At 42.6% G+C, this 25,759-nt stretch overlaps 1 protein-coding gene across 3 annotated transcripts in view; it reads left to right on the top strand.

The window, feature by feature from the left end:
• The first annotated feature begins 255 nt into the window (after window positions 1-255).
• LOC145516678 (uncharacterized) overlaps window positions 256-25,759 on the top strand; it is a 744,489-nt gene continuing 718,985 nt past the window's right edge. For all 3 annotated transcript variants that reach the window (XR_014061654.1, XR_014061653.1, XM_081518078.1), the window contains exons 1-3: window positions 256-344; window positions 913-1,054; window positions 3,027-3,249. The gene's annotated coding sequence lies outside the window, so the exon portion shown is untranslated. The remainder of the gene's footprint in view (window positions 345-912; window positions 1,055-3,026; window positions 3,250-25,759) is intronic.

The raw sequence follows: 25,759 nt of genomic DNA, 5'->3' as shown, positions 1-25,759 counted from the left end.
GCAGGAGACCTGAGCTCAATCCCTGAGTCGGGAAGATCCCCTGGAGGAGGGAATGGCTACCCACTCCAGTATTCTTGCCTGGAGAATCCCATGGACGGAGGAGCCTGGTGGGCTACAGTCCAATAATCTGCTGCATATTATTTTGATTTCATTTTGAAGGTGACATTGTAAATTATCTAAGTGAAAGTCTCTTCTTAAAAAATTTCAGTGAAAGTCTCTTCTTAAAAAAAAAAACCTTTATCTTGTTTCCTCCAGGACCTCTCAGGGTACCCCTGGGGTACACCTAAGCCTGTTTGAGAAGGATGGCGCCCTGAAGAAAGCAACCCACCAGAGAAGCCTGGAGGGTTAGTCCGAAAAGAGTCAGGCATGACTGATTTAATGAAGACCTGGTCCAGAGTAGTGTCTGCAGAGAAAGGAATAAAAAAACAGAAAAAACAAATGAGAAAGATGTTAAATATATTATTCAATAGCATTTTGTTATATATATATATAATTCAGTAGCATTCTGATGGTTATATCACCTACAGAATAAATGCTTTTAAAAAGTATTATACTATCATTTTCTTACTTGAACGTGATTACTGTATTGAATCTTAAAGCCTCTGTAGAAAATGGTAACCGTTTTTACCTAGAGTCAGTTTAGAAAAGGTTATATTAATGTGAGGCTTACTCATAGGACTTACCCTTAAGTCCTTTTTGGAACAAAGCAGAGAATAAATAAGATTACTCACAGTGCATGATGAAAAAGCCAGGCTGAATGCAGAACAATTGTGTGGGAGATACATTTCTACTTCGTTTTGCAACTTTAGGTAATTCATGAGAAAGTAGAAGGCACAGGCGAGTTTCTTACATTAATGAATTCGTTAGTGTTTAAAAAACGCTTTCAACCCAATTGCCTTTTCCATTTTTTAGGGAAAGCTCTGAGCACTGAAGTACACAACCAGCTTGACAAAGACCGGAAATGGGACTGAGTTCTGAAAGTCCTTTGAGGAAGTTAATTGACCATGTTGTTTTCATTTACTTGGAAAGGAATTCCCTTTGAAAATGCGGTGAGGTGTGTCTTTCCCCTTTCTTAGCTGCCACTGGGTCTGCTAATAAGATAAACTGATGTAATCTTATGTTGTATACTTTAGTATTTATTGTATGTGAAGAACTAAAGCTTGTAGCAATACCACTTACCTCAGTGATTCTATCTTACAAAGGATGACTAACCCACTCTTCTTAGAATAGTTTTTTGCCCCTTGCCCATGGAAATAATTTGCTGTCTGTACATTGGACACGGTAGCTGTTGGAGCCCTGCTAATTACAGCTGAACACAGACACTAGGAAGGAGGGAGGAGGAACACAGAATTCTGGCCAGCATGGCTTTTGTTAATCAATACCCAGTATTATAGAGGGGAAAAAAAAAAGGGATAGCTGCATATAATGATCAGAGACTAACTAGGTCTTCTCTATAACAAATAGCTTGGTAAAGAATCTGCCTGCAATGCAGGAGACCTGGCTTCAATCCCTGGGTTGGGAAGATCCCCTGGAGGAGGAAATGGCAACCCATGCCAGTATTCTTGCCTGGGAAATTCCATGGACAGAGGAGCCTGGCCAGTTATAGCCCGTGGGTCACAAAGAGTCAGACATGACTGAACATGCGATCTTAGATTGGGGAGCTGGAGGTCCTCGTAGGAATAGGCAATTTGCTATGATTGTCATAAATTAGAAGTAATGACAGACCTATAGTAGTAAACTATCATTTAGTAATGGTTTTATTTTTCTGTTTAATAGATTTAATAGGTTAATCTTTAATCTAGAAACTATATAGCTCAAGAGGGTCCTGCGAAGTCCTCACGAAGTCTGTCAGTACTGAAATTGTATGTAAAATTGTGTCATGTATATATTTTTTCTGGAAAGAGGTTTACATAATTTTTAGGAGGTTGTGACACTAAAAAGATTAACAGTGTGAAATGGGAACATTTAATAATATCGTTTACATTCTGGTGGATAGGTATTTCTGTATAATGCTGAAATTCTTTAGTTGCTAAGTTGTGACTGACTCTTTGCGACCCCTTGGACTATAGCCTGCCAGGTTTTCTCTGTCCATGGAATTTTCCAGGCAAGAATACTGAAGTGGGTTGCCATTTCCTTCTCGAGGGGATCTTTCTGACTCAGGAATCAAACCTGCATCTCCTGCATTGGCAGGCAGATTCTTTACCACTGAGTCACCAGGGAAGCCTGATGCTGGAATTCTTTTCGCTGATTTTTAGTAAAAGGAGAAATTTTGTTTTCTCCTACAAATGACAGATTTAAGAGTATTTTTAGGTGTAGTTGGCATTTCTGAGCTTGACACTGAGGCATACTTCTTACTGAAAATCCTAAGTCACTCATTATATGGAAGCCCAGAAGAGAATATTAATTAATTTCCAGCATACATGGTGGCAGACTGAACATAAGCTGGCCTCTCCTTCTGACCACCCAAGTGGCCAGCTCTTCTGAATGCTTTTTCTTGTACCTCCGTGCTTTGGGTCCAAATGAGCTAAATCAGGGTCTTCTAGAGGTTTTTCTCTAAATAAGTTAATGAGCATTTACCTGTCCCAAAACAAAACCCACAGACCTGCCTATCTAATTTTGGCAATCAAAGCCCCATGGCCAGTAACAAGTTTGTCTCTACTTTGATCTGTGATGTTGACACTATGTTTTTTGGCTGCTCTAAAGCAGACTGCCAATTAGGTCCCAATGTGTCAGACAGCCTTGGAGTGGGTGCTAGTGGCCAAGTTTCCATTAGTGGTTACTACTAATTGATGCCTCAGCATTCCATTCATTTAGAAATAGAAACCTATTCTCATTTTTAATTTTGGGGTTGGGAGAGGAGGTAATAGTGGGGTTGTTGGGGTGAGGGGAATTCCCAGAATACAATTAAATCTCCTTCTATCTCTTTGCTTTTAACTTTGGTTTTGCCTTTAGCACAGGAAAGACTCAATATGGTAGGAGGTTGTGATTCTGTTGTTTAGATTAGGGTATGCTTTTTATTTTCTCAGGTATAGAAGATTGAAAGGAAGAGGAAAGAAAGTCACCTTCACTGGAAAACAGCTCTGTGCCTACAACCACTTTAGATGTTTTCATGTGTGACCACACAAGTTTCTCTAACTCTAGAAAATAGGAGTTAGTCTCTGCATACTCCTGAGGCCATCACGGTTCAGAGAAGAGGAATTCATTCTTCTATACTGCATACATTGTAAATGCCAAAACAAATTCACACAGGTATCTCTTGGAGTCAACAGTCTGTGCCATTTCTATTTCAGTGTATGATAATGGGAGCTGATTAAGGGGTTAATCCCTCTAGCATCTGAAAAGAACTTAGGAAAAGCCTCCAATGCATAATGAAAATGGGGATATTTAGGCTAGAAGCTTACCTATGGGTCATCATAGACCAATATAGAAAGAATTAAACCAGGGACCTAGTTTCTCGATTTCAGCTTTGGTATTCATACTTAAGGAGTTTCCCAGGTGGCGGTAGTGGTAAAGAACCTGCCTATCAATGCAGGAGACATAAGAGATGTGGGTTCAACCCCTGGGTCAGGAAGATCCCCTGGAGGAGGGCATGGCAACCCACTCCAGTATTCTTGCCTGGAGAATCCCATGGACTGAGGAGCCCGGTGGGCTATGGTCCATGGGGTCGCAAGAGAGTTGGACATGACTGAGCCACTTAGCATGCAGGCATTCATACTTAGAAATGGACTGGGGGTTACTTTTCTTTTCTAGTCCTGGGCTATAGTTGTTTGAAATCACATTATTCTTCTGAGAAGGAAACTACACCCAGGGGACGGAGGAGGAAAAAAACCAACCTCTCTTCTTTGTTAATGAGTCATATTGTCTGCACTTGGTTTTTCATTGACACCAGCTGGCATGATTTTTGCCCATCTCTCAAGGAGGATCCTAATGATGATTCACAGGGTCTCTATCTCATTTGCGGTACCAGTTAATTCTGGAAACTCCAAATGCATTCAACTGAGTGTATGTTTAAAACATTTTTTTTTTCTTTTTCTCCCTTTTTTGGGGGGAGAAGGGTAATTTCATATTCAGGACTGTGTTACACAGAAGTTGATGGAGAATACTTCACTATGGCTCTTCAGAAAAGAGACGTTTATTGTAACCAGAACTTTTAGCTGTGGTGAATAGCCTCAGGCAAAGATTGGCACACTTTTTCTGTCAAGTGCCAGATAGTAAATATTTTAGGCTTTGCAGGTCATATGGTCTCCATGGCAACTTTTCAATTCTGCTGTTGTATTGTGAAAGTAGCCATAGACATTATGTAAATACATGGGTGCAGCTGTGTCCCAATAAAACTTTATTTACAGAAACAGCAAGAGGGGCCAGATTTAACCTGTGAGTTGTAGTTTGCCAAACCCTAGCCTAGAGGACCGGAGAAAGCAATGGCACCCCACTCCAGTACTCTTGCCTGGAAAATCCCATGGACAGAAGAGCCTGGTGGGCTGCCGTCTATGGGGTCGCACAGAGTCGGACACGACTGAAGCGACTTAGCAGCAGCAGCAGCAGCCTAGAGGACATCCCAGGTTTTTCTATGTGTATAATACCTACTTCCAAGCAAACAGTAAGTACTCAATAAAATTTTTTTGATGACTAAATGCATATATGAAGGAACAGAAGAACTCTTGCACTGTGGTCTGAATTCATGTGTTGAAATTCATATATCGGAAGCAGTGCCCACTGTGATGGTACGTGGAAGGTGATTAGGTCATAAGGGTGGCGTCCTCATCAATGGGATTGTTGTTGTTCAGTTGCTCAGTTGTTTCTGACTCTTTGCGGCCCCATAGATTGCAGCACACCAGGCCTCCCTGTCCTTCATTATCTCCTGGAGTTGCTCAAACTCATGTCCATTGAGTCGATGATACCATCCAACCATCTCATCCTCTGTCGCCCCCCTTCTCCTTTTGCCTTCAATCTTTCTCAGCAACAGGGTCTTTTCTAATGAGTCAGCTCTTTGCATCAGGTGGCCAAAGTACTGGAGCTTCAGCTTCAACATCAGTCTTTCCAATGAATATTCAGGGTTGATTTCCTTTAGGATTGACTGGTTTGATCTCCTTGCTATCCAAGGGACTCACAAGAGTCTTCTCCAACACCACAGTTCAAAAGCATCAATTCTTCAACACTCAGCCTTCTTTATGGTCCAACTCTCACATCCATACATGACTACTGGAAAAAGCATAACTTTGACTATGCAGACCTGTGTCAGAAAAGTGATGTCTCTGCTTTTTAATATGCTGTCTAGGTTTATCATAGCTTTTCTTACAAGGAGCAAGTGTCTTTTAATTTCATGGCTGCAGTCACCATCTGCAGTGATTTTGGAGCTCAAGAAAATATTAATGCCCTTATAAAAGGGACCTCAGAGAGTTAGCTTGACCTTCCACCATGTGAGGACACAGCTAGAAGCCTGCAGTCTGCACCTGAAAGAGAGCTTTCACCAGAATTGTATTATGTTGGCACCCTGATATAGGACCTCCAGCCTCAGGAAAGATGAGAAATAAATTTCTGTTGTTTATAAGTCATTCAATATATGTGTTTTATTATAGCAGCCAGAACAGACTAAAACATCTTCTGAGGCTTTATTATTATCAATTGTGCTTTTAATTAAGGAAGGAGTTGGTAGGAATGGACTCAATTTATAGATAGAAGAATAAGGCATGGAAAATTAGAGGGGTCCTAGCCCGCCCCCGCCCCACACACACACACATTTTAAGCTATTGGGATTAAAGTTTATTTTGGCAGAGAGTGTTAAACCAGGGACAGAACCCAGGCCCATGACAGTGAAAGCACTGAATCTTAACCACTGGACCGTCAGGGAATTCCTTGCAATTTTTAAATTTAGAATTCAAGCTTCTTGACTCTATTCAATGCTGCATTTACTGAACTCCCTTGGTTTCATATTATTTTATCATTTATTCCAAGGAAAGTTGCTTCTTTCAAAGAGAATACTATTCATTTCTGCTGTATCAGATAAAATTCTCTGCATTGTAAGAGATGGAAGACCCAATTCAAACAGCCTTAAACAATACTGATTTGTTTTATTTGTGGGGAATTTATAGGCTGATGAACTTCAAAAGTCCTGATATGAAGCAGGCTCCAAACAGGCTTGACTCAGTCACTCAGGTTACCAAGGACCCAGTTCCTCTTTGCCTCTGTTCTGCCCACCACCTGATTATGTTCACTCTTAAATTCTACCCCGTGAGGTATCCCTTAAGGTTTTTATGTTTGGGGACAATGGAGTGGGCAAAATGGACTTTTCACACTTCTGCTAATCTTGACCAATTAAGGAAACAACACAGATAATGAATTGACATGTGTCCTAGTTTGGTCATGGGGAGCAGAATAGAATTAGGTGAGTTAATGGCATATTAGGTGACCTTGAGAACTGGGAACAAGCAAGAGAGCAGATGCATTCCAGAGAAAAGAGCATCTCTGGAGATCTGCAAGAGCCTGTCAGGGATGCTGAGCCCAAAGCCATCTAGAATCACTGCAGTCGAGGGAGGGGTTGGGAGATAAGGTTGGATGAACAGGTAGGGAAGAATGAAATCCTGAAGCCATCTGAGTCAGCTTTTATCTCCATGATGGATGGGTATTGCTGAAGAATTTTGAGCCAGGGAGTGATGGAATTGGACTTAAACGTTAGAAAAATTATTCTGACACCTTAGTAGAAAGAGGTTCACGGAGAGGCAGGAAGGAAAGCAACGAACCTACTACTATCAGCTGCATATTTTGTGCGGAAGCTCAGTTGCTCAGTCGTGTCCAGCTCTTTGCGACCCTCTGGACTGTAGTTTGCCAGGCTCCTCTCTCCATGGGATTTTCCAGGCAAGAACGATGGAGTGGATTGCCATATAGCTTACCAACAACAGGATGGAGAAGAGGGGAAGAGGAAGAGAGCCATTTAGATAGAGAGAACACTAGATATAAGGAAAAGTGAAGCAACCAGAATGACTTCTGGGCTTCTATTTCAATAGTTGGGCCCATGGTGGGGCCAAAAACTGTGACAGACGTGAATAAACATGTTGCTGTGCCTTTGTTTTTGAGGACAAGTATGTAGGGGTCTGGGCTGTCGCGTGTATTTTTTCAGATATATTGGTTGAGACGAGCCCTAACAGAGGTGACAACCCCCAGACAGTTGTACAAGTCAGGGTGGGCTCTCTGAGAAGAACTGTAACTAGTTTAAAGCCTGGTTTCTACCTCCTTCGAGAAGTGCAGAGTGCTGGCTAAAGTGAATTCAGCTGAGCCACTTTTGCTGGGCCACTCAGCCTCTACAAATATGCATGGTGGAATCTTTGTGGAGGGAAACTGGCCTGTCCGTCTAATCTCCTCAGGCTGCTCTTGCTAATGGAACAAATTCTAACCGTCAAAGCCACCTGCCTCTGAAAAGAAAAAAAAAAAAAAAAGCCTTTCTTTGGCTTTTGTAAAGAGCAGGGCAAAAGGATTCACTATATGCAAATGCCTTAGGCATCCTGGTGGGGAGGGCTGGGAGGGGGGCGGTCCTAAGCTCTGTGTCCATCTGTGACTCAGCCTGGCCCCACAAAGCACTCTCCAAACCTTCAAGGGAAAAAAGCGAGCTGAAAGGAACCTGTCATTGTTCTGGCCGTGGGAACATATGTCAGAAACAACGTTCCAGCCCCTGCAAAAAGGTTCCCAGCGTCGCTTCCCCGGCAACATCATGCGTTACATTGATGACAGTAGCAGCTGCAGGGCCAGCCTGTGAGTGACCAGAGGCAGGGTGGAAGCACGGAGAAATCTGTGCAGGCAGTCACGATTCCGTAGGATACCCTCCCCTTCCTCAAGGTCTCTTAGCTCAGCCTGCCTGCAAAGACCTGAATGTTAGGAATGTGGGTGGGAGGCAAATTGAATACGTAATTTAATTAAGACTGGGGCCTAGGTTAGACAATGCTTAGAGATTATGGTAAAAAAGGATTCTAAATTGAAACGCAGTGTCATTCTCATTAGTGATCCAGGAGGCCTTTGAAAACCCCAGTATGAGTGAGCTGCTTTTCAGGTAAAACCAGTCTCTCAGTCACAGTTGAAGAGGTAGTGTGAGACGAGCTGGGGCAGACAGAGAGCCAGGAATACAGCTATGAAGGCTACAGAAGGAAGCTTCTTGGTTTGCTCTCTAGCTTCCTTTCCTCTCTGGCTCTTCTGGTACCAGGGAGTTGGTTTTAGGCCACAATGAACAACTGAAGTAGTAACAGAGAACTATTGTCAAGCCAGTTCAACAGCCTGCATTTGTTAGGGGAAACACACTGACTGAAACCACCCACCCTGGCCAGGCACCATAGTAACTATTTGCATGAGTTGTTTTATGACAGGAGGTCCTGGTAAGGAACACGGAACTAATAAGCCACCACCAACCGGAAGAGTTTGGGAAAGGTCAAAAAGAGACACCACAAGTCTGACCACCTCCCAGAATCCTCCTCACTGGCATCTATCTTGGCTGAACCACCAGGAAGGACTCTGAGTCAGAATGATTGGCTAAAGATTACCCAGAAACTAATCCCATCACCATAAAACCAAAGACTTCAAGCCAAGAGCAGTTCTCCTGGGTTCCCTTACGCTCCTGCTCTTCGGCCTGGAGACCTTTCCTGAGCCCTCTCCCAATAAAATCTCTTGCTTTGTCAGCACGTGTCTCCTCGGACAATTCATTTCCGAGTGTCAGACAAGAGCCCAGTTTTGGGCCCTGGAAGGGGTCCCCCTTCTTGCAACACACTGAATGTACGTGAAGAGTCCGGGCTTGAGTTACGTGAGTGGAGCTCATGGGAGGGGAGATAACAGTTGAAGCACAGTCCATGAGGGAGGGCAGGCATCTTCTCAGGTAATTGTAACACACATCTCGATGTAGTAAGGGATTTGGGGAAAGTATAAACCGGATAGCAGGCAGTGCACAGACAAGTCTACAAGTATTCTGACAAGAGACCTTGGGAGCTTTCAGGAAAGAGCTGACATGGGGAGAGAAGAGCAAGGGAAAGATAGTGACTGTGTGCTTGCTTGCTTAGTCGCTGTCATGTCTGACTCTTTGTGACCCTGTGCACTGGAGACAACAAGGCTCCTCTTTCCATGGAGTTTTTTTAGGCAAGAATACTACTGGAGTTGGGTTGCCATTTCTTCCTCCAGGGGATCTTCCTGACCCAGGGATTGAACCCGTGTCTCCTGTATTACAAGGCAGGTTCTTTACCCATTAAGCCATCAGGGAAGCCTATGACTGTGAGAAGAGACGGTGTTGTTTACTGAGGAGGAACTGGAAGTTTCTGAAAGGACATATAGCTGGAAAATAGGAAAACTCTCTTGGGATGGGTGACACCATAGGAGGCCGCTGAAGATGAACTTGCTTCCCTCAGGGTGTTGGACTTTGGGACAGTTAATCTCTCACAGTTAGAGAAAGTGAACACCTGACTGAGAGTCTGAAACAGGTTAATCATCTGTGGATTCTCACTGGGAGAGTTTCCAAATGAATGGATGAAATACAAAGGCCTCTCACCTTTCAGAGTTAAATGCCTAAGCCAGAAAAGGAGATGAGTAGTTTTTCCTGAGCTAATATTTATTGAGCGTCTTTCCTAGGCGTTGTGGAAACCACCTGATTAGGAGGAATGTGAAGTCAGATGGAGGAGATATGGAAGTTGTTTTTATTGCTTAGAATATGAAACAGATATTTTTCAGAGCCCGTGAAGGCACTGAAGCTATTCATCTAACAAAGTATTTCTCTTACGCCTCTACTCTATGCAAGCCAAGACAAATAGCAGTCCTTCTGGAGGTCTTGTTTCATATATTCTTTGAGACGCATGTTTCCAAACATTTGAGTGAACTGGATGTTCTTATACATTCGCTTCCCTTTGAGTCAGTGACTGCTTCTGAAGATGACTTGGTTTGAGTGTTAGGTGGCATTTTTCAGGGTCAAGAGACCCTCCTAGGAAAAGTGGGAAAATGCAGAGGTGATCCCTAATGCCCTACAGGAGAGGTGGTGTGGGGTGGGAGATGTGGACAGGGCAGGTAGGAAGTCACATGTATTGAATATCTTTGTAGGTACTTCGGGAGGTACCTTGAAGGCAATATATTCATAACTTTTCGAGTCTCTTGAATGAAATAGCAGGTGTCCCTATAGAATGATGAGTAACTTCCCTGGTGGCTCAGATGGTAAAGAATCTGCCTACAATGCAGGAGACCCGGGTTCGATCCCTGGGTTAGAAAGTTCCCCTGGAGAAGGGAATGGCAACCCACTCCAGTGTTCTTGCCTGGAGAATTCCATGGACACAGGAGCCGGGCAGGCTACAGTCCATGGGATCACAAGAGTCAGACATGACTGAGTGACTAACAATCACTATCAATCACTATAGAGTGATGAAGAAAGACTCTGAGAAGTTAAGTAACTTGCCTAAGGCCTATCTATTGGGCAGTGAAGCAGCCATGATTCACGGGCCAGAATCCAGGGCTTACACCACCCTGCCCAGGCTGCTCGCAGGGCAAGGTACTGCTCAACCAGAAAGCAAACAGTACTATTCTTTTATTGGACTAATACCAGGAAAAAAGAGCATGCAAACAGTTCTACTCCACTAGCAACCTTCCTACAGCTAGGACCAAACTTACAAACTTTTTTTTTTGTCTAACACTACAGTAAGAAATATACTTGACAAGAAGACCCCGTACAGTTTTACACATAAAATTTCAGAAGTTTTATGAAGCAGTTCTTGCTTTCTGACTGTGAGATGCTCTGTTTTCTATTGAAGTAATCTTTTCTATTCGTTTAATTTTTTTAAATGCTAAGCTTTGGACTTAGGAATTTTGATAACATCTTTCCTGTTTTGCATATCCCCCTCTAGCTAAAAATACATGTTATCCTTTTATGATTTACTCTTGCCCTGAAGGTTGTCTCGTTCTATTTTTCCTTACAGAAATAGGTAAAACTATTTACCTGTCTCCAACAGCCTTCTACTCCTTATAGGGTTACACCCCAGGTTTTTGTTTCTCCAGGCTTCCTAGGAATGGAGGGCTCTCAATCTCAGCCCTCAATCAAGAGAGAGTTTTGAATGTGAGGAAGCGGATCATGTTTGCTTTTTAAAATAATTTTCCACGTCCAGATCATGCATAGAGATTCTCTTTTATGCCTCCTACCTCTGAGTATATAGAACTTTTAAAGCATCACACTTTTACTTTCTTTATTTATTTTCTAAATATTTATTTGTTTGGCTGTGCTGGGTCTTAGTTGTAGTATGTGGGTGGTATCTATTCCCTGGCCAGAGAGTGAACCTGGACCCCTTGCATTGGGAGCACAGAGTCTTAGCCACTGGATCACCAGGGAAATCCCAGGACACTTTTACTTTAATCTTGGAAATTTTGCCTGAGAGGATTGGAGAGAGAGAGGTGATACTTAATGAGGTGGATTTTATGATTCCATTCACCCTGACAGGAGAGGCTCTGATCTGAGGATCATGTTTTCCAGTTTTGGGGGAAGAAATCTGTACAAATAAATCTTTCTGAAGGCACTTTGCATGCTATGAAGTGCCAGACAAATATGAGCAATTGTTGCTATTAGGTGTGATGCTGAGTAAGGGCACAGCGTTTTATCCTGTCTGTAAAGGATGACAGGCCTTTTCATGACACAGGCCAAGCCTGTAACAAATTATTGCTCTTCATCTGGCCACAAAAATTGTTGCTCTTACACAGATGTAAAGACAGACTTTTGGACTATGTCAGAGAATAGCATTGAAACATGTATATTACCATATAAAAAACAGATAACCAGTACATGAAACAGGGTACCCAAAGCCAGTGCTCTGGGACAACCCAGAGGGATAGGATGGGGAGGGAGGTGGGAGAGGTGTTCAGGATGGAGGGACACATATGTACCCGTGGCTGATTCATGTTGATGTATGGCAAAAACCATCACACTATTGTAAAGTAATTATCCTCCAATTAAAATTAATTACTTAAAAAATGTTGCTCTTTATTTGACCAATAAATCCAATACGTATTGATTCCTTATTATATATTAAGTATTGTGCAGGGCTTTGTGGAGGCTGAAACCAAATGAGATGTAGTCTCTGTACTTTAGGTGCTTATAACTGATCTTTAGGGAGAAGAGAAATCTAAGACACAAAACAAAATATGTTTAAAATCCACCAGCGTGTATAACACAGTGCTGAATAGCATGCTACAGAAAAGCCAAATGGTCAGATTCAGTGAGAGAACACAGACCTGCCTCCTGGTCTGTGAAGGAACCTCTGTGTTGGAAATTAGACATAGGAATGTGGAGACCACAGAGGTCTGTTTATCTGGAAAGCTCTGCTCAGTAACCTGCAACCCTTGGGATTCATTTGACCTGGTTTGTGGTGTTGATTCAACATGGGCTTCAAGACATCCCATGAGCTATGTCATACACTAAAGCCTAGGCATTGCTATTTTAAAAATATCCTCAGTTGATTTCTAATATTCAGGTAGGATTGAGAGTAATAGATTAGACGGTTCTTTTTAGATAGGTAGTATTGAAATATTTGCTCATTTCTACTCTGATTTTAATTATTCAGATAAAAAGTGATCTGCAGCGGGTATTATCAGCAACAATAATTCTTAAAATGGGTTATAAAAGCATTGAACACTAAAAAAATGGAACATTTGTATCCCAAATTGCACCATATTTAATTGCACAGTTACTAAGCGATAGCTGTTTGGTGTAGGGTGACATGGATGTCATTCAACCTAGATACTAGTTATGACTCAAACTAACACACTGTATTTGAAATTTAATCTCCTTTTCTGTGAAATAGGGCTCCTAATAACATCTGCCCAATCTATCTCAGTAGAGAGGACAATGGCAACCCATTCCAGTATTCCTGCCTGGAAAACCCCATGGACAGAGGAGCCTGGCAGACTACAATCCATGGGGTCACAAAGAGTTGGATACGACTGAGCGACTAAACCACCACCAATACACCTTAGGGGCTTCCCTGGTGGCTCAGCGGGTAGAGATGCAGTGCATGAGGTGCAGGAGACACTGGTTCTGAGCCCTGGGTTGGGAAGATCCCCTGGAGGAGGGCATGGCAACCCACTCCAGTATTCTTGCCTGGAGAATCCCATGGACAGAGGAGCCTGGTGGGCTACAGTCCATAGGGTCCCAAAGAGATCAACATGACTGAACACGCGGGCAGGCAACCTACCTCACAAATTAGGAATGGAGCAAGACAGTAAAAGATGCAAAAGTTTTTGATAAAGGTAGAAGGTTTTACGGAAGTATAGGGCCTTGTTATTTGCTTTTCCTTTGTAGTCCCATTTAGTCACACACTTGAAGGACTGCGTGTCAATTTCCAATCAGTGGCAGGCAGAACCCGCAGAGAGGGAAACCGAGGAGGTGGAAACTGGTGAGGCAGGAACCTGTTTGTAAGGGACTGGTGCATTCACGAAGTTTGGTATCTGAGTGTCCTGGCACCAAGCTCCAGGAGGTTTGCAAGGGCGGTCTCTATGTGAGTATCTGCACATGTACACATAGAAATATATGTAAATATATGTACACCTGTATACACAGGTATGTATATGTCACTCCACATCTATCTGGGCCTTTGGAAGCAAAGCTATGCCAGGGCAGTGCTAGGACTTATGGAAAAAGATCACTAAAGCACAGCTGTCCCTGAGTAGCAGTGACCACAGCCTCAGCTTTGTGCTGAGAGGGCTCTGGTCTGTTCTTTAAAAAAAAAAAAAAAAAATTATTTGGCTGTGCTGGGTCTTAGCTGCTGCATAAGGAAACTTTAGTGGCAGCGTGTGGTCATCAAGCTTAGATCTCCTGCATCGGGAGTGTGGCCTCTTAGCCACTGGACCACCAGGGAAGTCCCTGGGTATGTTCTTAATTGAATAAGCTTCAGGTCTTGTTTTTTTTTTTTTTCTTTTTCTGCCTTTGGATGACTTGTTTGGAAGTTATCTTTAGGTGTGTGATATAGTAGGGGAGGGGAATTTGGGGAGTGAGTTGCCCTAGAGAGGAGAGGAAGAGAGAGGGCATTTTCCAGCTCTCAGATTAATGCATTTCCCGTGGATGTGGAAGAGAGTTTTAAGAGGGGCCACTGACAGGACTGCACCCTCAGAAATGGCTGGCCCTTCTTAGTAACTCTCTCCAATTCTTACTCCCGTTTAAAACCTCCTCCTCCGCGTGGAAACACTCAGGACTGGAAGGTGTTCAGGTGCTTCATTCCTGTTTTAGGGCAGAGGATCTCTTTCCAGGCCTTGGACTCTCCCCAGCGGGGACGGAGTGCCAGCTCTTACAAAGGCTTCGCTGTGTCCCGACGGGCTGGCCCAGGACCCGGCAGGGCAGCTCTGTTGTGGGCCAAAGAGGAAGCTCGAGGAGGAATGGCCTAATGGGAGGAAAGGGTGTTGGCGGGCGTATGGTTAAATCATAGTAGGGGGTGTCAGTGAAAACCCGAGGAGTATGTGGCGGTAAAAGGAGTATGTCTTTCACGACATTGTGGGATGCCCTTTTACGTGAACCGCCCTCAGTGAGGACTAAGAACTCTGGAACCTAGAACTTAGTTTTACTGCCCCAATCTGTTGCTTTCTAGAAGTCTTCTTTCTTCCCCCATCTCATGGTCTTTCAAGGTATCTAAGGTCCAAGGTTGAGTCTGGATATGGAAATGGTACTCTGGGTCCTGTTGGGCTCAGGGTGGGATTTGTCCTGAAGAGTATAAGGGGATTGGGAGCAGAGATAGTACTTCTGTCTTTGGTCTCCTTCCCCCACCCCCGCAGTGATAGTGAGGCCACCAGTACTGGCTGTAGATATGATTTGCCTTTGGTTCCCACGGGAAGAATGAGGGCCTGGAGGTGTAGGTGTGGGGCCTTAGGGCATTTCCATGGCAGTGTCATTCTGGCCTTCAGGTTCTTCTTCCATAGTTTTCAGAACAATTCTTGGGTTGCTAGGAGCCAGGGGTCTGCATCTGGTTCTGAATCCTGCTGCCAGTTAGTCCGGTTGTTAGGGGAAGCACAGTGACTGGAACCGCCCACCCTGGCCAGGCACCATAGTAACTATTTGCATGAGTTGTTTTACAACAGGAGATTCTGGTAAGGAACACGGAACTAATCAGCCTCCTCCAATCAGAAGAGTTTGGGAAAGGTCAAAAGGAGACACCGCACGTCCGACCACCTCCCAGAATCCCTCTCTCTGGCATCCATCTTGGCTGAACAAGGTGTGCACCACCAGGAAGGACTCTGAGTCTGAATGGTTGGCTAAAGACAAACCCAGAAACTAATCCCGTTACCATAAAACTCGAGACTGCAAGCCATGTGACAGAGCTGTTCTCCTGGGTTCCCTTCCCCTACTACTCTCCACCCGGGTGCCCTTTCCCAATAAAATCTCTTGCTTTGTCAGCAGATGTGCCTCCTCGGACAATTCATTTCCGAGTGTTAGACAAGAGCCCAGTTTTGGGCCCCGGAAGGGGTCCCCTTTCCTGCAACACTGTGACCTCAGGTAATTTACTGTATCTCACTTTTATCCCTTTATCTGTCAGATGGGAACGCTTTTTAATTATAAATTAGTATAAAGAGTTGTTCTAGTACTTACATGGTAATTAGCTTGATTTCTGTTGAGCATGTATGTTGAAGGAGGGAGGAGAATGTCAACATTGAGTTTAGTGTCAGAAAGAAAGCTCCTCTAAAGTTAAAAGTGTGATTGCTAAGGGGTATAGAGGAAAGAAAGCAGAGTGTAATCAGTTGCATAGACCAGAGAGAAAAAGTTGGAGGGTGGAGGGCAGAAGGAGAAAAAGCTGGCTGCGTCTTCTGTTAAAAGCTGTAAGAGATGACTTTTCTGGTATGAAGAGATGGTAACAAAATCTCTCCACAATGCCTCACACTTAACCATTAGAGATTTATTCCTTTGGATGAAACGCTATGTTTTTGGTTATCATTCTCATATAAAATATAGATGTGTCTGGAATGGGTAACATGTTAAGCTATTTGTTCCTTTTTTTCTGTTCATTTTCCAACGTGACAGGGACAACCTGGGTAAAGTGATGGTATAGGATTCTGTGAAGGAGACGTTAAATCAGGGTATGGAGGAGGAGGAAGACTTTAGAGACTTCACTTACTTCACCATTTTGTTTTAGGACTCGGGTTCACTTGGAGTTTGCCGAGACGATAGGGAATGAGTGTGCAGAAGCTTCTGCCTGAGACTGCAATTGAGTTCAGGGGTGATGCTTTAACCAGAGAGTGAGGAGAACAAATCTCTGGTGTCTAGAAACTGAATAACGCTTCTGTTCCCTCGCTGTGTGCTGTTGAGTGTGTTGGCCAAGCTCAATGGAAACACCGCATTCCCGGGCAGAGCTCCTCGTGCCCTTTGCCGAGAAACTGCCTCTCCCTCCACAGCCTACGTTGCCTCAGGACCAGCTCTGATCTCAGGGGGAAATGCGTGCAAGTGGCAATTAACAGATAACCTGTCATAGTCTACAAAAGCCTTTCAGATCCATTATGGTGGCTGGTTCTCACACATTCCTCTCCGGGAGCTAGATGAGATTCCGGACCTAATTAGTATTTGAAGAAGTGAGATCTCTTGGCAGTTGCTGGGAAAATCGTGAAGTTGCCTTGAAGCCACATGGCTGACCCCTCGCAGCTAAATCAGAGTGTTGAGGTGCTTCTTGGGTTAGAATATCAGTGAATTTTTGTTTCTTTAGCTCCTCTCTGAGGAAAATGATACCTAGGAGGGCAGATTTGAGGCACTGTGTGTGAAACGCCCAGACGCTTTGATGAGAGAGGAGACGTCACAAGCCCAGGATGCTTGTACAGTTTTCTGGTGCCATCTAGTGTCCCCCTGGAGGAATGGCAGAGGAGTGACTCGGTCACGAAAGGACTCTGGTGGCAGCAAAGTGAGTCTGAGGTGCCAGAGTTGAGTGTCTCTTAAACTGGGCTCTGTGGGTCATTGTGTTTATTTCCAGAGGTTTGAGAGAATTGTTTCATTTAAAAGCTGCCTTCTTCCAGAGGTACTTCTTTGGGATTGGGACGAAAGATCTGATGAACAAATTCATAGCATTTTACCCAGGGATCGTTGCATATCAAAAGGGCTACAGAGAAAGAACAATAATTTACCCCAAGAAAGGGATCCTTTTAATAGATGCTGTATCCCTTGAGGGTAAGGACCAAGTTGGTTATGTCTATACCACCAGCCTAGCCAACACTGGCCACGGAGTAGGTACCAGTGAATATATGATTTCACCACAGTAGCGTCTGGATAGGAAGATGTGCACCCTGCTTGCTAGAGGTATTCTCAGATAATTAGTGAATTATGGAATCCTTCACTTATTGGTACAGAGGCAAGTAGCCTGAGTGGGCTTGCTTGGTGGATCAGACCACAAAAAATCTGCCTACAATGCAGGAGCCTTGGGTTCGAAAAAATCTGCCTACAATACAGGAGCCTTGGGTGCGATCCCTCAGTTGGGAAGATTCCCCTGTAGAAGGAAATGGATACCCTCTACAGTATTCTTGCCTGGAGAATTCCATGCACAGAGGAGCCTGGCGGGCTACAGTCCATGGGGTCGCAAAGAGTCAGACACGACTGAACAACTAACTCACACTCACTGGTAGCCTGAGTGGGAAGCCTATAACTTGGAGGCAAATATCAACTTGGTTCTTTTCTAGAAACAGTGTTGAATTTTTATTTTAAAGGATAGTTACGGCATACGAAAAGAAAAGAGCATTTCAGGCATAAAACAGAGAGAATGTAAGAAATGCATTTTTAAGTCCCATCCCTAAAACTGGAATTAGCATTAGTCAGGGGCCCTAGTTGAGGGATAGAGCAGGTTTGGGCCTTAATTTTAGAATGGTTTCCACTGAGGCAGAGCTTTCTGAGATACAACTCTTGCCTCTTAAGGGTGAGCTTCAGAAAAGATACTTGGAAAAAATATGTCTCACCCTTGAACACTGGTTTGAACCATGCAGGTCCACTTTCTTTGATTGTAAATGCTACAGTACTACAGGACCCCAGGTTGGTTGCATCTGCAGATGCAGAACCTTGGCTCCAGAGGAACTGAATATGCAGAGGGCCAACTCTGTGATACTCATGTTTTCTGCTGTGCAGAGGGTTGGTGCCTCTAACTTTCTTGCATGTTCTGAGTCAACTGTACTTTGCTCTTTAGACTCTTTTTTTGCTCTTTAGACATTTTGATTCTTGCTCTTGGTGACCTTATGTATAAGGCATCACTAAACATCCGCAGCCCTAGATTTCACCTGGCTACTTACTGTTGAGCTGTGGTGGGGTGTGCAGCTGTGTCTGCTGATGTTCAATCTACCATCCACATGGGAAGGTACCGGCTTTGAGCCTTTTGGTCAGGAAGTGGGAGTCAATTGAAGGAGGCAGAGTGGTCTAAAGTAAGAGTGATGATACTTACTTTTCATTTCTACTTCCTTTTTACATTTGCTTTTAGCAATTGCTATATGCATGAAAATGTATGTGAGTCAAAATGTGCTTTTACATGTGACTGTTAAAGGAAATTGGTTAGTTCTTTTGCAAAACAAAGAATCTTTTTACAAAGTAAATAATCACATAGTTCAACTTGATAATTTATGAGTTGGCCAAGATATGTTTGTTAAGGGTCTCTCTTGTTAGATACATGTTCCATGTTTAAGGTATTGCAGAAATTCATTTAGTCCTTGAACAAAAAATAGATTACCTGGTAGATATTTGAGGCAAAAATGCATGTCCCTTTATTAAAAAAGTATAAATCATGACTAAACTTTCAGATCAACCCTCCAAAAGCTATTAAAGCCATGAGGTAGGTTAAATAATAAAATTTGTAACTGAAGCAAGTAAACTGAATATAGCTAGAATAGTCAACATTATAAAGGAGATGATATTCATTAGAAATATATTTTTAGTTATTGTTAAAATGTTTGAGTAAATGTAGTGTTAGAGAAACATGAAGAAGAAAAATACTTTTGTTTTGGGATGTTGGTGGCACTGATTCTTGTACCTAAGTCAGTCTATACATGGGTAGCTTTCTTGTGTTTGTATAGATCTGTACTAGATTTTGCTTCTCAAAGTTGACCATTTTTTTCTGCTCAGAATTAAAAACAGAGTAAAAAGAACAAAGATTTTTCTGGACTTGGTGGGAAAGATCTAGAAAATAAAGATGCTTGAAGAATAGAGTTGAAAAAAATGTATGGGTGTGAAAAAGAGATGTCTCGAAGTTAACAAGTGACCTGTAAGTAGAGGAATTAAGAAATCAGCTCACTGGAGTTTGTACAACTTCCCTGATTCTCAAAGGAACTAAATCTATGTTTGTTAGTTTTCATGTTGACTGACAGTTATGTATGCTAACAGGAAAATAATGTTTTTCATGTTTAAAGAGTTTTGAAGATCATTTGCAAGGTTGTTCTTTTCACATAGCAACATGATACAGTGGTGTGGGGAAGGAATATCAATTCAGGAATTTTCTTTAAAATCGAAATCTAACCCCGCTTCTTAGTCCCTTTTAGCATTTTTGTTTTGATGCCTAGACGAGTAAAGAGCCTAGCCTGGGTTTTTCAGGATGACACCCCATCCCAAATCCCATAGCAGCCAAGCCTTTCACAAGTATCCAGCTGTCTTTCTGTCTGTGTGTGTCAGACAGGCAGGCAGCTGTGAGCCATCAAATTTACACTGGGTCATTTAGGAGATTTATGAAAGTAACAAATGAGTTTGAGTGTTTTTTGATTTTATTTTTTCACTTCAGTGTGGTATGAGAAAGCTCCATCAAGTAAAGCAGTGGGTCCTTAAAGTGTGGTCTAGGACTAGCGCCGTCTACGTGATGCACTTGGGAACTTGTCGGAAATGCAGTTCTCAGGCTTCACCTCAGACCTATTGAATCAGAACTTCTGTGTGTAGGACTCTGTTTTAATAAGTTCCTCAGGTGACTGTGACCCACACTCAAGTTTATGAACTTCCAAGTAAGTTCCCTGTGGATGAGGTGGGGAAAACTAAGGATGTAGGTAGGGGAGAGAAACCAGTTCAGGCCAACTCCTTCCAAAATACTGTCATTATTATATGGCTGGAAGAAGTTTGAAAGGAACATGAAAGGTGATCTCCCTCAGGGTTAGGAAGTAAACCAAACACAGATTGAGGGAGAGTGGAAAGGAATGGGAGAGTACCACTGATTTTCTCTTGGGGTTGAAGCTGAAAGGTTGATCAGGGCCACAGTCCCTAATCCAAAATTCTAATTCTCAAAACTCTGAAAAGTAAGTACTTTACTGTAAGTTTGGTGCCAAAATTCACTGGCAGCAAAACCCATCTGGAAGTTATTTGTGAAGCTATTTATGATCGTTACATTTATCCCACTTAGCTTGAATATTTGTGTTTTGTTTTGATAATATTTGATAAAATATTAATACATTTGGTTATGGGCTAAGTCCCCAGATCCTATTGGAGGTGTTAGTAATTCACCATATTTGCTTTCTAAGCTCCAAAAAACTCTCAATTCTAAACCATATCTGCCTCAAAGATTTAAGAAAAGGGATTGTGGCTCTGTATAGGTTCAAGAACCTCTGGTCATTTCTCATAGCCAGTCAACTGAGCCAACTTCTTTTTGTCTCTTCCTCCTGTTTGCTCCAATGACTCAGCTGTCTGAAGGAAAGGGACCCTCCAAGCCAAGGACTTGAGAGCCTTTCACACTTAAATTTGTTTATCTGAAAATGGCGATTCTGTGCTTCTAGTCTGATGGGGACTCAATGTGATACCTTACATGAAGCTTTCAGGAGAGTCTTGTGCCGAGTATGTAATAATACTGCCTTTTATTCGTTGTGATATTTGCAACAGTGCTAGAAGAAATACGATCTGTCAGGAGGTTTCTAGAAAGGATTTATGCTTTGGACTGGGGATTGGACAAGGAGATGGCTCAGCCTCTTATAAATTCTAAGTCTGTGGCTTTGGGTAACTATCTGAGTGGAGGCTAATCTTTTTTTTAGCCAGAGCAAAGGTCACTCTTTGTTTTGGTCCGAGGAGGGTATATTTCCTTAGGAACATACATAGGTAGTTTTGCAACATGGCACTGTATGATCGGGCATGAATTCTGGAGCTAGATGACTTGGGTTCAGATTTTGGCCCTACAACACACTAGCTGTGATATTGGATAGTTATGTAACCACCCTCTGCCTTAAATTCTTCACCTGTAAAATGCTGTATAACACAGGGAGCTCAACCCAGTGCTCTGTGACAACCTTGAGGGGTGGGATGGGGTCGGGAGTGGGGGGTGGGAGGGAGGTCCAAGGGGCAGGAGACATATGTGTACTCATGGCTGATTCACATTGTGGTACAGCAGAAACCAACACAACGTTGTAAAGCAGTTATTCTCCATTTAAAAATAAATGAAAAGGGGGATAATATAAAAGAGGATAGGTTTGCTGTGCTCAGTTTTTCTTAGATACCTGGTTGGGCAAGCATGTGGCCTGGTCATGTCACAACTGTCACATGACTGCCCATTTATTTATTTACTATCTTGGATGATAAAGCAGGATGGTGCCAGTGGGGTTGTAAGTGAATGCACTGAGAGCTGGCTGGTAGAGCCAAATCACGGGGTAATTCATGTCAGCTTTTGCAGAATTGATGCTTTTGAACTGTGGTGTTGGAAAAGACTCTGGAGAGTCCCTTGGACCACAAGGAGATCCAACCAGTCCATCCTAAAGGAGATCAGTCCTGAATATTCATTGGAAGGACTGACGTTGAAGCTGAAACTCCAATACTTTGGCACCTGATGGGAAGAGCTGATTCATTTGAGAAGACCCTGATGCTGGGAAAGATTGAAGGCAGGAGGAGAAGGGGATGACAGAGGATGAGATGGTTGGATGGCATCACTGACTCAATGGACATGAGTTTGGGTGGACTCCGGGAGTTGGTGATGGACAAGGAGGCCTGGCGTGCTGCAGTCCATGGGGTCGCAAAGAGTTGGACACGACTGAGTGACTGAACTGAACTGAACTGGATTGAAGGCAATTATTCAGAAGGTCACAGTGCTAGGTTTCCATGCCGCCTGGCAGGATCTCTCCCTGCACAGAACACCGTTGTCACCAGCCTGAGCGGCTCTCCTATCAGAAACTGGGGAGACCTGAGAATCCTCCCTTCGCTAGCATCACCTCACCTTGATGTTCACTGTTAACATTGGCTGAAAATGTATTCTTTGAGCTTTGCAGTAAACTGAGATCTTGAAGTCTCAAGATGCTCAATTCTGCCAGGCCTCTGATCCATTCATTTATAAGACCACCTTAGTTTTAAGGCGTCCTGGAGTAAACATTTCTTGTTTCTCTGACCACCTTTTGCTCAGTCTTCTGAAAGGAAGGTTTTGATTTGGGAGTGTAAGTCTAGCGTCATGTATAACCCAATGAGTAGAGTTATTATGCCTCCAAAACGAGAATCTGACTTCACTCTTTTGCTGCCTGTCTTATAATTCTGCAAGAGGGGCAAAAGGGATTGGCACTGACTGACTTTCCCCATGAAGTAAGCACACTGAACAGGACCTGCTGCAGTAAATCCACCATCGGGCCCAGCTTCTTTGCCAGTACCTGACAGGGTATAAGAGGGCGAACTTGCATTTCAAAGAGAAGATGCAAGAAGGAAGTCCAGATTTGGCCTTAGAGATGTGCTCCTATTTTGTGTTTTAAAAGATTAATTATCAGCCATTAATGAAGCTGATATGCTGTCATTTGGTCTGGTAAACTTTGTGAACATTCTGGTGGATAAGCTTTGTGAGGAGTGGGAGTGAGGTAGGGCGATCCCAGCCATCTTGAGTGGTTCAGAATCTGAAACTCGGTATATCGGGCTCGGGGGGATGCAGAGGTGGGAAGCACACGTTTCCCTTCCTGTAAGATGTCTCTTTTTTCTTTGATATATCTGTGGTCTGTGGAAACTCCTGGAGCCAGAACTCTCTTCAGAAGCGAATTGATGTAGAGTCTTTGAGTTTGTGCTGTGTCTGCAGGCAACTCTGGGCTAGTGAAAGCATTAAAAAAATAAAAAGGCAGCGATGTCTCCAAAGGGTGATATTATTCCAAGCGCTTAACAAAGATTTCCAGTACAGCCCAGAGCTGTGGAGCAGCAGTTCACGGTTGCCTGCTTCTAGAACCTGCCTGTTGCTGCTGTCAAGGTCACACTGTCCTTGCCATCCCTCAGTGCCCATCAAAACGGTGCACGGATAATAAAGACCGCAGCCGCTTGACTAATGTCTCCTGTACCCTGGATTTTTTTTTTTTTTTGGCTAAACTGCAAGGGGCTGCTTTGATTTTTCTCTGGTGCATGGAATAACACCCACCCCGTGCTTATTAGAAGCAGGCAAAGATTTGTGGTAGATGATATCAAAGCTGAATGGAGAGCATTTCGCAAAAAATTAATTATTCTCTAAGCTCTCCTTCATTCCCTTTTCTCTGGACTAGCATGGTTTCTTCTGAAATCTTTCTGTAGAGCCATGCCATTGTTCATGCACAACTTTCCTCTTTGTATTCAGCTCTCATAAGACATTTGATACTTAACAGGGTTTAGAGTACTTATAAGATCTTTTTAATTAGTCTTTTCCTTAAATATTAAAATATTTATTATGAAAGGATTATATGATCACTGTAGAAACCTTGAAATATAACTAAAATATGAGAAGGAAAAGCATCCAGAACCCCAACATCCATAGATCCCTGTGAAAGGGAGCAAGAATTAAGATCTAAGTAACCGGAGAGATAAACCATTGTTCATGAAAAAATTGGTCTCTCTCTCTTGGGTTTATTTTCTTCCTTTAGTATTTTGCCTAGAAAGCTGTTCTAAATCTTAGGTCATAAATTCACATGTGTTTCTGTTAGGTCTCCTGAATATAGTTTTTACACTTAGCATTTTAATCCATCCAAAATATATATTTTGTACATTGGGAGGTAGTGATTTGTTTTCCTCCTAAAATAGTTAACTTGCTATTTTTAGCACCACTTATAAAATAATACTTTCTTTGACCCCATGATTAGTGAGGCCATCTTTATCATATACCAAGTCCTTTTTTAGATAGGTATGTATTAGATTCCATTTCTAGAGTATTTGGTTCCACTATCAATTCTTCCATGTGTACCACATTATGTTATTATAGTGTTAACACATGTCTTATTATCTGGTAGTGCAAGTTCACTTCATTACTTGTGTAATAACTTGTGTTAGTAGCTGCTGAAGTTCTGGCTGACTCAGGGGATTGTATGATTTTGTGAAGTCATCTGAAGATATTAATGTTAAATAGTTTACTTTTTTCAAAATGAGCTTTTTTAAAAAACTATAATGTATCACAAATGTGTTATAAAAATTTGGATGATTCAGGCAAACACAAAGGAAAAAAAAAATCACCCCAATCCTATTACCAGACAGAGTCATTTAAATATTTGAACCACAGCTCTTTGGCTGGTAAAACAGTCACATTTAGGTGACTCACTCCTGTTCACTTTTAAACTTCACATTCTGTTCAAGCCCTCCTCCTTTATCATTCCAGCCCTGATCCTCCACCGCCATCCTTCTCCCAGAAGTCTAGACTCTTCCTTGTCATTCACCTTCTTCCTGGCATTCATGCTCTCCGAGAATCCTCTACTTAAGGGTGTTTTCTTGGTAGCACAAGCTCTTCCCTTGGCTTGGGCCTGGGTGAACCGTGCCGTTTCTTGTTTCCTTTTTTTAAGCGGAGGAAGTAGCTTTTTTTTTTTTTTAAAAAAACCCAAGTATTGAATTGTCTCAAAAGGTGATCTCCAGCTTCCTTGCAGTCTTCCTGTTTTATGGTCCAGGAGGAGGAGCCGCGTTGAATGCTGAGGTGGGGATGTCAGTGCTGGTTGTGCTAAACTGGTCCCTTTCAGGAGGCACCTCTTGGAAGTGGCTGGCTACAAGGCCAAGAGAGCACTTAGGATGTTCTCGACGTAGAGACTTGTTCTCAGCTACGACTCAGCTAGTCACCAGTTCTGTCACTTCTAGCGCCTAGCACCCTTGAAAATTCGAGCTAATGAAGGAGATTAGTAAAAATGCAGGAAAAACTAGGGACAGGTGAGTACACAAAATGTGTGCTATTAGTTCTTTGAAATTCCTGGAGATAACTCACATAACTGGCCGTGTGTTTTCTGGACATAGTAGGAAAAAACCATCACTCATAATAATTTTACTAGTGTATCTTTAAGGAAAAAAAAGTCATTGCTTAGAAGTAAAACTTTTCCTGGTACTGAGATAAACTGCTCCCTTGGCCCTGATAGAGAGAACCCTATTTTCTGCAGTGAACAATGTCCTCAAAGTTAATGTGTAACTTTTTCTTTCCATAATGTAAGTCAGTGGGGTAAATGTAAAATGCGGTTTGGTGAAAGCAGTTCTTTGGTGGGAAGGAAGCAAACAACTGTGTCCAGATTAGGTAAATTGCATTTTGACAAAATAATTGATGTGAGCATAGATTTTTTAAAAAGTTTTATTAAAGTATAATTGAGAAATAGGAATTATATATATTTAAGGTGAACAACTTGATGTTTTGATATATGTATACTTTGTGAATTGATACCCACAATCAAGCTAATTAATACATCCATAACATCACATAGTTATCATTTTCTTTATCTTTTTCTCTTTTTTGGGGGGGGGCAGGTATTTGTGGTAAGAGTACATAAAATCTACTGTCTTAGCAAATTTCAACTATATAATACACTATTGTTAACTTTAGAAAATTTCTACTATACATGATATTGTTAACTTTAGTCACTATGCTGTATGTTGGATCTCAGATGTTACTCATCTTACATAACTGAAACTTTGTGCACT

This window comes from Giraffa tippelskirchi, chromosome 8 (genome assembly GCF_054371585.1).
Source record: "Giraffa tippelskirchi isolate mGirTip1 chromosome 8, T2T-mGirTip1v1.2.pri, whole genome shotgun sequence".
NCBI lineage: Eukaryota > Metazoa > Chordata > Mammalia > Artiodactyla > Giraffidae > Giraffa > Giraffa tippelskirchi.
Note: the sequence above shows the minus strand (reverse complement) of the source record. Positions and strands in the feature narration are given on the sequence as shown.